The 13,254-nt window shown below is 42.5% G+C and overlaps 1 protein-coding gene and 1 non-coding gene across 2 annotated transcripts in view; one reads left to right on the top strand and one right to left on the bottom strand.

Moving 5' to 3' along the window:
- Positions 1–13,254, top strand: part of WWC2 (WW and C2 domain containing 2) — a 152,984-nt gene that overhangs the window by 65,817 nt on the left and 73,913 nt on the right. The window lies entirely within an intron of this gene.
- On the bottom strand, positions 12,804–12,876 carry TRNAW-CCA (transfer RNA tryptophan (anticodon CCA)). The gene has a single exon. It is a non-coding gene; the product is annotated as a tRNA-Trp (tRNA).

Below are 13,254 nucleotides of genomic sequence, written 5' to 3' on the forward strand. Positions count from 1 at the left end.
GCTTTAGAAAGGAGACCTTGGAGATAAATTTGTTGAGTCTTTGCATCTCAGAAAATGCTGCTTTATTCTATTCTCATACCTGACTGATATTTTACCTGGGGATGTAACTTCAGATTGGAAATACTTTGTACTAAAAAATGTGACCGTATTTTTCTACTGACTTCTTAGCCTCCAGTCTTGTGTTTGAGAAGTCTGGTGCCTTTCTGATTCTTTCCACCCAACCCCCTACCCCCCGTTTTATTGAGAAATAATTGACATGCAGCACTTTATCAGTTCAAGGCATACAGAATGATGGTTTGATTTATATATATGGTGAAATGATCACCACCACGGGTTCAGCTATTTCATAGTGTATCTCAACCAATACACTAAAAAGAAAAGGAAGAAAAAAGAAAAACTTGTCTTCTTATGGAGAACTCTTAAGATTGACTCTCTTGACAACTTCCCTGTATATCGCACAGCAGGGTTCGCTGCTGGCGGTCAGTGTACTCGACGTCATCGTGCTCGTCGTCACGGTGCTTGACGTCATCGTACTCGATGTCATCGTGCTCGATGTCACGTCCCTAGCACTCAGTTACGCTCAGCTGGGAGTCTGTGCCTTGGACCGTCTTCCTCCAATTCCTTCTTTCCTCACCCTCCTCCCCTGGCCACTACAAGTCTGATCTCTTTTCTTTGGGTTTTTTTGTTTTGTTGTTTGTTTGCAGATTCCACAAATAAGTGAGATCATACAGAATTTGTCCGTCTCTGTCTGACTTACTTCACTTAGCCTAATGCCTTCAGGGTCCATCCACGTTGTCACAGATAATAGGATTTCCTCATTTTCTTATAGTTGAATAATAGATGAATACACACACACACATATATATAGTTGTGCTATATATGACCGATAGATAGCGGAACTTCTTTACCCATTCATTGACGGACCCTTAGCTTATTTACATGTCTTGGCTATTATAAATACTACTACTACGAGCGTAGAGGCGCAGATACGTTTTGAAGTTAGTGTTTTGTTTCCTTTGGATGTATTTCCAGAAGTGGAATTGCTGGACCATATGGTAGTTCTATTTTTTATTTTCTTGAGGATCCTCCATACTATTTTCAATAGTGGCTGTACAGTCCCGCCCCGAGTTCACAGGGGTGTCCTTTTCTCCATTTCCTCCCATTTATTACCCCTTGTCTTTTTGGTGATGGCCGTTCTAACACCAATGAGGTGATCTCACAGTTTTAATTTGCATTCCCTAGCGACTAGTGCTGTTGAGCATCTTTTCCTGTATCTATCGGCCTTTCCTGTGTCTTCTTTGGAAAAAAAAATCCAAAGAAGACCATCCAGAACAATGGTCCTGTGCCCCTTTTTTTTTTAATTCGGTTATTTGTTTATTTTTGCTGTTGAGTTTTAGCTTTGCTTTTAGTTTTAGTTTGCTTTAGCTGTTCAGAGTCTTTTGTGGTTCCGTATAAATTTTAGGAGTATTTTCTTTACTTCCATTTAACAGAAAAGTCATTGTTATCTGGATAGGCATTGCACTGAATCTATAGATGGCTTTTGGTAGTATTGACATTTTAATGATATTAATTCTTCCAATCCAAGAAAACAGGATACTTTTCCATTTATTTCTGTCATCTGCAATTTCTTTCATCAGTCTCTTATAGTTTTCAGAGTAGAGGTAGGTCACCTCTGTAATTAAATTTATTCCTAGGTATTTTACTGGTTTTGATGCCATTGTAATTGAGATTGATTTCTTTATTTCTTTGTCAGAAATTTGTTGTTAGTGTATAGCCTTTCTCCTGCATTGGCAGTCAGGTTCTTTACCACTAGCGCCACCTAGGAAGCCCTTCAGTTCAGTTCAGTCGCTCAGTCGTGTCCGACCAACCTAGATAGGAAGCCCTAGCCTTTCTGATTCTTGATTTTTTTTTTTTTTTGGTGACCTAGTTCTTGAAAGTTTTTAAGACTCTTCTCATTGCATCTATTGGAGAAGGAAATGGCAACCCACTCCAGTATTCTTGCCTGGAAAATCCCATAGATGGAGGAGCCTAGTAGGCTACAGTCCATGGGGTCACAAAGAGTCGGACACCACTGAGCGACTTCCCTTTCACTTTCATTGCATCTATGTTCTGAAAGTCCACGTATTGTGCTTTGATGTGGGTCTTTTTTTTTTAAACAGTTCTTCTGGGTGGGCTATTTGTAATCAAGAAACCAGTTGTTCAGTTCAGAGAAATTTTCTTGTATTGCATCTTTGATAATATCATCCCTTTTCATGTGTACTTTGCTCTCTCTCTTTTCTGGAACTTCTGCTACTCAGATAGTAGACCTCACGTTCTCCCCACCCCGCCCCATCAAGACTGGTCCTCTAATTTTTCTATCATTCTCTTTCTATTTGTCTTACTTTCTGGGAAATTTTCTTAATCTTCTAACACTTCAATAGATAGGATCACTTCTTCTATCATATTCTTCATTTCCAAAGGTCTTAAATTTCTTTCTCCAAATGTTTATTTTTAGACAATCTGTTATATCTCTCTGAAAATGGTAATTGATTAAATTTCCTTCAATTTCTCTGAACGAAGTTCAAATTTTCTCCTGTGCATTAAATTGCATGTTTCATTGTTTTAGTGTATTTGTGTTAGATTCTGCTTTTATTTAAGAGGCCCAGTGTTCTTAACTTTTGCCTTAGAATAGCTAATACCAATCATTCTGGTTCTTCCACTCCTTCCAGGTACATAAGGGGATTAATTTCTCTGCCTCCGAGAGATGTGTTTTGGCCATGGGATGTGAAGAGTGTGGATGTACATGTAACCCCCACCCACAAGACTGACTGATGGAGATCTGTACATCTATCTAGCATTGTAATGGAGGTGCCAGTCACCCGAGGTATATCCAGGAACCCTGAGCTGTACTGTGGAGGCCAGCTGCCCAGGGGAGTCATCCAGAACCACTTTGAACTTGGCTTGAGTGGGAAATCAGAGTCTGCTGTGTTCAGCCACTGAGACTTTGGTATTGTTTTTTATTATAGCACTCATTACCTGGTCTGACCTGAGTGATACAACTTGGTAAATGTAAGCCCCTCTCCCAGGGGTTCTGAGAGCTGAGTAGGGATGGGGTGCCTGTACCAGCTGCCGGGAAGTGCAAAATCTCCGTGGCTGAGTCTCTCTAGAGAGGAAACCTTCAGTTTCACCCAGGTTGGGCAAAGGCAAGCTGATGGGCTGGCTACTTCTTAACAGACTTCCGGCCAGCCCTCCACAGCCACACCCAACTCTCCAAGGTCCTTGAAGCCGGAATTCCAGACCTTTCAGGGGTTTGCAGCATCAATCAATCAGCTGCCTGGCTCTCCCTTGCTGACTTAGGTTTCCTGTTTCGCTACCTCAGTTACCACACGACTTTCCACCAGCCCAAATTTTGTGGCTCTTGTCCCCAGACCTGCCCTCTGTCCTTCTGTGCTTGATTTTTTAAAATCCCTTTTCTGCAGTTTTCTAGATGGAATGTATTGAATCTGTTGTGTTTATTGAAATTTCCTTAATGAGGGATTTTTTCCCTTAATTTTTTATTATGAAAAATTAGTAAATCTGACAATTTATCACCTTTCCTTTATTCTCTTCTCCCTCTCTGTTTAGATATGTGTGTGTATTGTGTTTATGTTGGGTTTGTTTTTTTTTTTTTTTTTTTTGCTATAACATTGGAAAGTAAGTTACAGATATTATGACCCTTCACCATTAACTAGTTCAGCATGCATTTTCCAAGGAAGAAGTATTCTCTTATAAACCATAATACCGATTATTACAACTATGGAAAATTTTTTTAAATCCTGTCATATCATCTAACATCTGTCATTCAACATCTAATATATTTAAATTACCCAATAATTCTTTTATCCTTTTTTTTTAAATTAAAAATTGGGATCCAATTGAGATAAACATGCTACAGTTGGTTGTTATTTCTCTCCCCCTCTCTCTTTTTTTTTTGGCCCCACCTGGAAGTTTGCAGGATCTTAGCTCCCTGACCAGGGATTGAACTTGTGTTCCCCTGCCAGGGAAGTCCCTCCTCAAGGTTTTCTTGTATTTTTTCTTTAAATTAATCTTGAGCAGTACCAACACCTATAGAACTGGATTAATAACTAAAAATGAGCCCCTGTTAAGGAGATGCTAGTAAAAGTATACAGGAATAGGGCAAACTTTATAAAGTAATTTGAATGGTTGATGTTTCTGACTCAGGTGTCACTAATCGAAAACCTAACCAAGCGATGCTGCGCACCTTGGGTGTGTTAACATTTTGGATAATGAAGCAGTCTTTGCTGCGATGAAGAACTGTATTTAGAGCCTGCTCAGCCCACCCGACAGTGGCCTATGTGTTTGGCCAGCACTCAGCCTATGACTTTTATTTGCTTCGAGCTGAATTTGAGTCTGAGCTCAAAGGGCATTTCTGTTTATGACTAATGGGTGAGCTCCGAAGTTAGTGTAGTTATCAGACATTCCTGACATGCCACACGTCTAATTCCTAGTGCTCGGAGGACCTGGTGCCCTGCCAGAGGAAAACAGAGGCTGGAGGGCAAAGGAAACGCCGCCACAGAAAGCCTTCCTATAAGTTATAAAAAGCCAATCCTGTGTTTAGCCAGCAGACCAAATGCTGGGGATGGAACTCATTTGTAGCATGTTAGCGCCATTCCTTGGGCCGCTTACGAACATTTCTCCGTTTTCTGATACTTGATTCTCAGAATTCCATTCCTGTAGCTTTAAAAAAAGAAAAAAAAAAAAAATTTGTGATTCTTTTGGTTATACTCAGAACCAGAATGAGGCACTTTTTAATGCAAAAGCCTATACCCTGAGAGGGTTTTAGAGTGTGACTGGGGGGATGGGGAGTTGGGCATGATGTCCATCAGGGCAGATGCAGTCCTCCGCAGGGAAGACAGGCAGAGAAGACAGTTGTTGAGCACGTATTGGACGGAGCCGTTGTTCGGGCCCCAGAGACTCCTGCGGTGGACAGGACAGGTCATAGGGAAGCGGGAGGAAAGATAATCTTTAAACTACGTGGATGTACCACTAAAACATGCTAAACGAAGGCAGGCACAAGAAAGCACAGATTTCCATTTGTATACAAGTCCAGGACAAGTAAATCTGTAGAGACAGAAAGTAAATTAGTGGTAGCCGGGGGCAGGGGAGACGGAGTTCCCAGTGGTGCAGTGGTAAATGATCCCCCTGCCAGTGCAGGAGATCTGGGGGTTTGGCCTCGTGGGTCAGGAAGATCCCCTGGAGGAGGAAACGGCAACCCACTCCAGTATTCTTGCCTGGGAAATCCCATGGACAGAGGAGCCTGGCGGGCTACAGTCCATGGGGTTGCAAAGAGACACGACTAAGCACAGCAGCTGGAACAGGGGCCATCTTTTGGGGTGGTCAGAATTGCTATTATACTTAGATTGTGTTTGTATAGATTGTATACTTAGATTGTATACTTGTTTTAACTCTATAAATTTACTAAAAATTTCTGATTTGTACACTTACAGTGGGCAAATTTTCTGGTATATAAATTAAACTTCAGTAATGCTATGAAAAAAAAAAAAAGCTCTAGGCTTGGGATTATTAAATTCCAGCATGACCCGTAGCTGCTACCTGTGGTCAGAGTGACCAGGGGCACGAAGGTGGGTAGTTACCGTGGACTCAGTGGAAAGGAGAGAGACCACGTCCACAGGTCTCTTCGCTGGCTGGCTTTCCCGGACTCTGGAGGTTACATCCCCTGGTAACAAACAGTGAATCTCCAGACATAAAAGGGAAATGGGCGCTTTGGCTCCGGGAGCCTAGCCCGTGTTGTTGTTACAAGGATGACTTTGTGTTCCCCTCAGCTGTGCCCACGGTCACAAAGACACAGGTGTTCATCCATGACACCGCAGAGAGGCACAGTCCAAGTGTTTGTCCCCAGAGCAAACGTTTAGCCCCCGCCGGCAAGGCGATTTCTACGCAGCTCCCACCTAGGGGACAGGCGCTCATGGTCTGCAGAAGCAGTGGTGGGACCAGAGCCAGACTTCGTGTGTCTCGTGTGTCCCAGAGCTTGAGAGAGGCTGTCGGTAAACATTGGAAGACCCGACGGACGCATGAATGAAATGTCTCTTTGTCGGTAGTTTTATTGTTACTTCCTATTGGCAGGGATAAAAAGGCTAAAGACTGACGTGTCTTGTGGTTGTTTTTCCTCTTCCAGTTGAAGTCGGTTTCCTCGGCATCCTTTCCAGGACCTCCTTTTATCCCCCTAAACGTGGGCACATCCCAAGGCCTTGCCTGGCTCATCAGTCTCACCCATTATCTGATCTCCGCCTGGAAATTTCACCCCGCATCTCACCTGCCTTGTCCCTCTGGCAGCTGGCACACGACATATTTTTACATTAATTGATTATCATTTTGCTTACCTGTGCTGCTATCAACACACTCCTTTGAAGCTGCAAATCGTAGCCTTGTGGATGGACTTTATCGGTTCCTGCTCTCACGTCTGTTGAGTACACTGTTTGAGTAACACTCCCAATGTTTCATTACCCAGCTTTTGCGCTTTCAAATATCTGGCAGGGCTGCCGGCCCCAGGAGCCTCAAATCCTGTTATTTTGTTTCCCTGCCCTCCGCGTAGCCCCCACCTCGGTCACCTTCCTCCTTGTCACTGTGGTCGCCTCCTCTCCGCAGGTGGAAGGGAAGATGGGGTTCCGTCTCAGCCTCTCTGCAGCTCTCACAGGTGTGAGGATCCCTGAGGATCCTGTGGAAAGCATGACCGTGCCCTCCCCATTTCCGATTTAGTAGTTTGTGGGGAGGAACTTAATAACTTGAATTTCTACCCAGGTTCCAGGTGGCGCAGACGCTCCTGGTTCAGGGACCGCACTTTGAGACCTGCTACTTTTATGCACCCGGTCCATCACACTCAGGTCGGCTTTCCTAAATTAAAATTTGCCCCAGGTCTGCATTCCTTGCTGAGGTCTTCTATTCAGCCTAGGACTGTATTTCCCCAGGTAGGTGTAGTGGAGTAGGAAAGTCACAGTAAGTAATTTTTAGTCTTCCCCCCCTCCCCTTTTCAAGTCTTCTTATTAGATCAAGGAGATCTAATGGTGCTAATATTATGTCTTTAGCACCTTTCTAATACTTGCTGGTGTTATTCAGTCACTCAGTCGTGTCCAACTCCTGCGACCCCATGGACTGTAGCACGCCAGACTTCCCTGTCCCCCACCATCTCCCAGAGCTTGCTCAAACTCTTGTCCATTGAGTCGGTGATGCCATCCAACTGTCTCATCCTCTGTCTCCTCTTCTCCTCCTGCCTTCAATCTTTTCCAGCATCAGTCTTTTCCAATGAGTCGGCTCTTCGCATCAGGTGGCCAAAATATCAGAGCTTCAGCATCAGTCCTTCCAATGAATATTCAGGATTGATTTCCTTTAGGATTGACTGGTTTGATCTCCTTGCAGTCCAAGAGGCTCTCAAGAGTCTTCTCCAACACCACATCAATTCTTCAGTGCTCAGCCTTCTTTATGGTCCAACTCTCACATCCATACATGACTACTGGAAAAACCATAGCTTTGACTAGACAGACCTTTGTCGGCAAAGTAATGTCTCTGTTTTTTAATACGTTGTGTAGGTTTATCATGGCTTTTCTTCCAAGAAACTAGTGTCTTTTAATTTCATAGCTCCTGTCACCGTCCATACTGATTTTGGAGCCCACAAAAAAGTCTGTCATTGTTTCCCCATTTATTTGCCATTAAGTGATGGGACCAGATGCCATGATTTTCATTTTTTTAATGTTGAGTTTTAAGTCAGCTTTTCCAGTCTCCTCTTTCACCTTCATCAAGAGGCTCTTTAGTTCCTCTTCACTTTCTGCCATAAGGGTGGTGTCATCTGCATGTCTGAGGTTATTAATATTTCTCCTGGCAATCTTGATTCCAGCTTGTGCTTCATCCAACCCGGCATTTTGCATGATGTACACTGCATATAAGTTAAATAAGCAGGGTGACAATTTACAGCCTTAACATACTCCTTTCCCAATTTTGAACTAGTCTGTTGTTCTAATACTTAATTGCTTTTTTAATAAAGAGAGCAAGCCATTAGCTCAAAGCTGCTGCCAGCAGTCTGATAAAATTTTATATTATGATTTTGTTTTCATTGTATTTATTTTCAATGGCAAGAGTTAAGGGGCTACAGCTTGAAACACTAGGTTAAGGGGTGGAATCCAGAAGTCCTAAAGAATTCTTGTTTATCTTTTCTTCCAGTGGGTTTCATACTTCAGTTATTTTCATGTATCACATATAGTTCTTGGGATTTATCTGAAATTAATTTTGTTGTAAGGAAGAGATAGGATCTAGCTTTTATCCCCTAACTGGCTATCCAATTAGCCTAACACTTTTAAATAATCAACCTTTTACTCATCATAAACAAAGTTTACGGATAAGTAATACCCTTGGAAAAATATTTACAGCTTAATAAAGGATTAATATCAAAATATATTAAAAGTTGCCACAAATCGTTAAGAAGGACAAACAACATAATTTTAAAAAGGACAATTCACAAAAGAAGCAAAGAAGCATATAGAAAGATTATGAACCTTAGTGGTCATTATTAGATTCTGCCCCGCTTCCAGTTATCTTGTCGAGGAATGGTGGTATGTGGTTAAATGAACCTTCGCTTATTTTGTGGTTGTTTTATTCACTAAGTCGTGTCCAACTCTTTGAGACCCCACAGACTGTAGCCCACCAGGCTCCTCTGTCCATAGGATTTTCCAGGCAAGAAGACTAGAGTGGGTTGCCATTTCCTTCTCCAGGGGATCTTTCCAGACCAGGATCGAGCCTATGTCTCCTGCATTGGTAGGCGGTTCTTTACCGCTGAGCCACCTGGGAAGCCTAGCTCCTTAAGTTTTGATAAAAGTAGCTTAGGTTCATTTAGTCGACTTCTGTAAAAATGAGGTTGAATCTAACAAGGCTCTGTCCACACAGAGGGTGAGTGAGCCGTGTGTCATCTCTGTTGCTGTAATGGGTATGTTTTCCAGAGTGAATGTCAAGCTTCTTCCCATCCTGGTCCTTGAACAGCTGTTATCTGTGATGCAATCTGTAACGACTGTGTGTTGTTTAAACTCTAGGTAGGAGAACAAGACCTTGGTGGTGGGTTTTTGTTTGTTTGGACAGTAATCTCTTAAGCCCTCTTCCTCTTCTAAACATTCTTACCTTCTCTGCCAACATATCCACTTAAATTCTCAAACTGTTTTCCAAAACCAAATAATCCGACAAGCAAACATTTCTTGGCACTTAGCAGAGAAAAGAGGTACAGGTTAAAGTGTTTGCTGACCTCTGTGTTTTCTCCTGGTAAAATACTTTTAAAAAAAAGAACTTGCTGAATTTTTAAAACACCTGAAATAAATTCTTTGCCCTCTTTGTAACTAAGAATCTGTTTTCTGTTTAGCTATTCGTTTCTGATACATAATGTAATGATAGTCAACTAAAATAAATTATGAGACCAGGTATTTTGATTCAGGTTTTAAAGATGTTTTCCTCCTACCAACCTTCATATTATTCTTTTAGTTAATGCAATGTACTGTTACATCTGTGTAAACAGAACATTTTTTAAAATGACAGTTCTTCCATGGTGTCTTTGTTTTCATTTTTGTCTTCCTCTCTAACCTGCACCCACTCAGTCAGCCAACACAGATGCTATGCCGACTGCGTGCGAGGAAGGCATCGGGCTAGAGATGCAGAGAAGGCTGAAGGGTCCCTGGCCTTGAGAAGCCCATAGGCTGATGGGAAAGACAGGAACCTAGTAAGATGCTTAAGGTGGCTCCTGAGTCTTTCTGGGGGTGGTCAGGTGGGATGGGGTTCGGGGAACACTGTGTAACAATTGCCCTCCTAGGTTACACGGGATCAACAGTGTAATGGTTTTTTAATACTGCCAAACTGTTTGTTAAAAGGATGTATCAAGTTACAGAATTACTAGCAATAAATGAAAGGCACTGATTTCCCATATCCTCCACCAGAACTGAATTTCATCCTTGGGACAAAGCAAAACAAAACAAAAACTTGATATCCTGAGAGTCTTAAAAATCAAGCCTCATTATTGTTTTATTTGGCATTTATTTTTATTATTAGTGAAGTTGAGTATTTTCCCATGTTTTTATTATTTTACTTACTCCAAATAATCATTTGGAGTCTTGGCATTCTTAAAATTTGTTACTAATTTTATGAAACAGTTTGTTGAGGTGAAATTCACAAAGCACAGAATCAGTCACTTTAAGGTGAACAGTTCAATGGCATATATGTGTTTGCAGTGGTGTCCAACCCCCACCTCTCTCTAGTTCCAAAACATTTCCATCACTCCACTACCCGTGGGCACTTGTCTATTGCTCCTCTCTGTGGCTCCTGGCAGCCATTGATCTTCTTTACATTTGCATGCATTTATCTATACCGGATATTTCATATACATAGAATTATAATATGTGACCTTTGTGTTTGGCTTCTTTCACTTACCATAATGTTTGGAGGTTCATCCACATTGTAGCATATTCAGTATTTCCAGATATTGACACTTCATTCCTTTTTATAGCTGAGTAGTATTCCATTGCCGGAGAAAGCAATGGCACCCCACTCCAGCACTCTTGCCTGGAAAATCCCATGGACGGAGGAGCCTGGTGGGCAGCAGTCCATGGGGTCGCTAAGAGTCGGACACAACTGATCGACTTCACTTTCACTTTTCACTTTCATGCATTGGAGAAGGAAATGGCAACCCACTCCAGTGTTATTGCCTGGAGAGTCCCAGGGATGGGGGAGCCTGGTGGGCTGCCGTCTATGGGGTCACACAGAGTCGGACATGACTGAAGCGACTTAGCAGTATTCCATTGCACATATATACCACACTTTGCTTTTCCTTTCATCCACTGATGGACATCTGAGTTCTTTGCACCTGTTGGCTTTCAGTGGTGCTATGAACCTGCTGCTGCTGCTAAGTCGCTTCAGTCGTGTCCGACTCTGTGCGACCCCATAGATGGCAGCCCACCAGGCTCCACCATCCCTGGGATTCTCCAGGCAAGAACACTGGAGTGGGTTGCCATTTCCTTCTCCAATGTATGAACCTGCAGGTACATGTAATTGTCTGGGTACCTGTTTTCAGTTCTTTTGGTTATTCACCTCAGAATGGAATTGCAGGGTTATACAGTAATTCAGTGTTAACTCATTGAGGAACTACCGAACTGTTTTCTATAGAGGCTGTACCGTCTTAGCTTCCCATCAACAATGTCCCGTTTCTCTACATCCTCATCAACACTTGGTATTTCTGCTTTTTAAATTATAGCCATCCTAGTGAGTACCTCACTGTGGTTTTGATTTCCATTTCCCTGATGACTAATAATGTTGAATACTTGTTACTGTGTATTTTATATATAAGTGAGAAGATGAGAGAAAGAGAAAACCGTGTTTCTGAAGAACTTATTTTAAAATGATTCAAGTGTTCTTTGAGGGAAAAAGTTTACTTAAAATTCAACCAAGTGGCCCAAATTTGAGAATTAGCAAGCTACTAATTTTGCTAAATATGTCATCGTTGTCATAATAGAGATTTCTGAAGCATAGGCTTTTGCTTCCAGTTTTTTTCCCCCATGCTGCAAGTCTTGCAGGATCTTAGCTCCCTGACCAGGAATTGAACCCTTACCTTTGCCAGTGAACGTACAGAGTCTTAACCACTGGACTGTAAGGGAATGCCCTCCAGTTTCATTTTTAAGTTGAATTTGTTTTCATTTTCTGTGTCACCTGAGTGGATTGGAGCTGTATAATATGCCTTTAAACAATGGTTCTCAGAAGTGTGGTACAGGGAACAACAGCTTGAGCATCATTGGGGAACTCGTTACAAACGCAGATCCTTCCTTTCCCCTCTGCTCACTTCTCGCCGCTTGAGGTTCCAGCCGCGCTCTTTGCACCCTGTGGCCGCGTCTTACACAATTGGGGACATCAAGGGCTTCCTGCTCACAGCCAAGGGGAAGGACACCAAATCTGTCCAGGTCAAAGAAAATAAGGAAAATGTGAAGTTTAAAGTTCGATACAGCAGATACCTTTACTCTTTGGTCATCAAAAAGAGCAGGCAGAGAAGCTGAAGCAGTCCCTGCCCCCAGATTTGGCAGTGAAGGAGCTGAAGTGAATCCTGAGCACTGATTTGAACTGTATGAAAATTTTAAAAATTCTCAAAAAAAAAAACTTGCAAATCCTAGTATCAGTAGACCAGGCCCCACCCCTGATCTGCTGAGTTCCAGACCCTGAGGTGGCCCCAGCAATCTGTTTTAGTCATCTTTTCAGATGAGTGGAATATGCTCTTAGGTTTGAGAACCTCTGCTCTAACTCAAAATTTCAGGCCAGTCCCAGTATTAAAGAGCCCCTGAGGGAGAGGGAATTCACAATTTTGGCTTTGTTAGCATCTCTTCTTTTTAACTTTAATAGGCAGGCAATACAAACAGTTAAATTGAATCGTATTATAGTCTCCTGCCAATTCTTAAGCATCATATAGTTTTACCTAGAAATTGCTATCCAGTCTGCTTTTGATCTTTGATCAAATCTCTAAAGAATTTAAGAGCTGCGTGTCCTTGGAGTGTATCTTCCATTCATCTGCAGTCGGGCTTTATTTTTCACTTCTTTGGAGACCCTCCTGCCAAGGTTTCTGGTGTGAAGGGCCCCGTGGGCACTCACAGCCGCTACTGCTAGAGCCGGGCGTGCTAAGGCGGAGGCAGCGATGCACCCCTCCTCAGCGGGCTCGTCTTAAAGCCCAGGGCCCCTTACAACTCCTCCTGCCAGAATTTCTTTTTTTCGGGGTCCACACTGCAAGTCACATGGAATCTTAGTTCCCTGACCAGGATTTGAACCTGGGCCCTCTGCGTTGGAAGCATGGAGTCTTAACCACTGGCCCACCAGGGAAGTAGCCCTCCAGAACATTTTTAAGGAATTCCTTTCTTGCAGTTTATTCCAGAAATTGGTGGCCCGTCAATCCAAGTAACATATCAATAGTTAAATCTGTGCCCGGAATTGGCAGTACCAATGGCTGTATCCTGCACAAGAGACTTAATGGCTGGAAACCACAAACTTGGACTAGAGGGGCGTGTGTGGCACAGTCACAGGCTCCTTTGATTTTTGTTTTGTTTCCCTGCACAGGGTATTTAAGTGGAGATAATACTTGCCTCTACTTGGCAGGATTTTATGGGGATTTAACTCATACATAGATATTAAAGTGTGTGTAGTACATGGAAACACTCAGAAAATGTTTATTAGTAGGATAATTTACTCTATGTAAAAAAT

Source organism: Bos indicus, chromosome 27 (genome assembly GCF_029378745.1).
Source record: "Bos indicus isolate NIAB-ARS_2022 breed Sahiwal x Tharparkar chromosome 27, NIAB-ARS_B.indTharparkar_mat_pri_1.0, whole genome shotgun sequence".
In the NCBI taxonomy this organism is placed as follows: Eukaryota; Metazoa; Chordata; class Mammalia; order Artiodactyla; family Bovidae; genus Bos; species Bos indicus.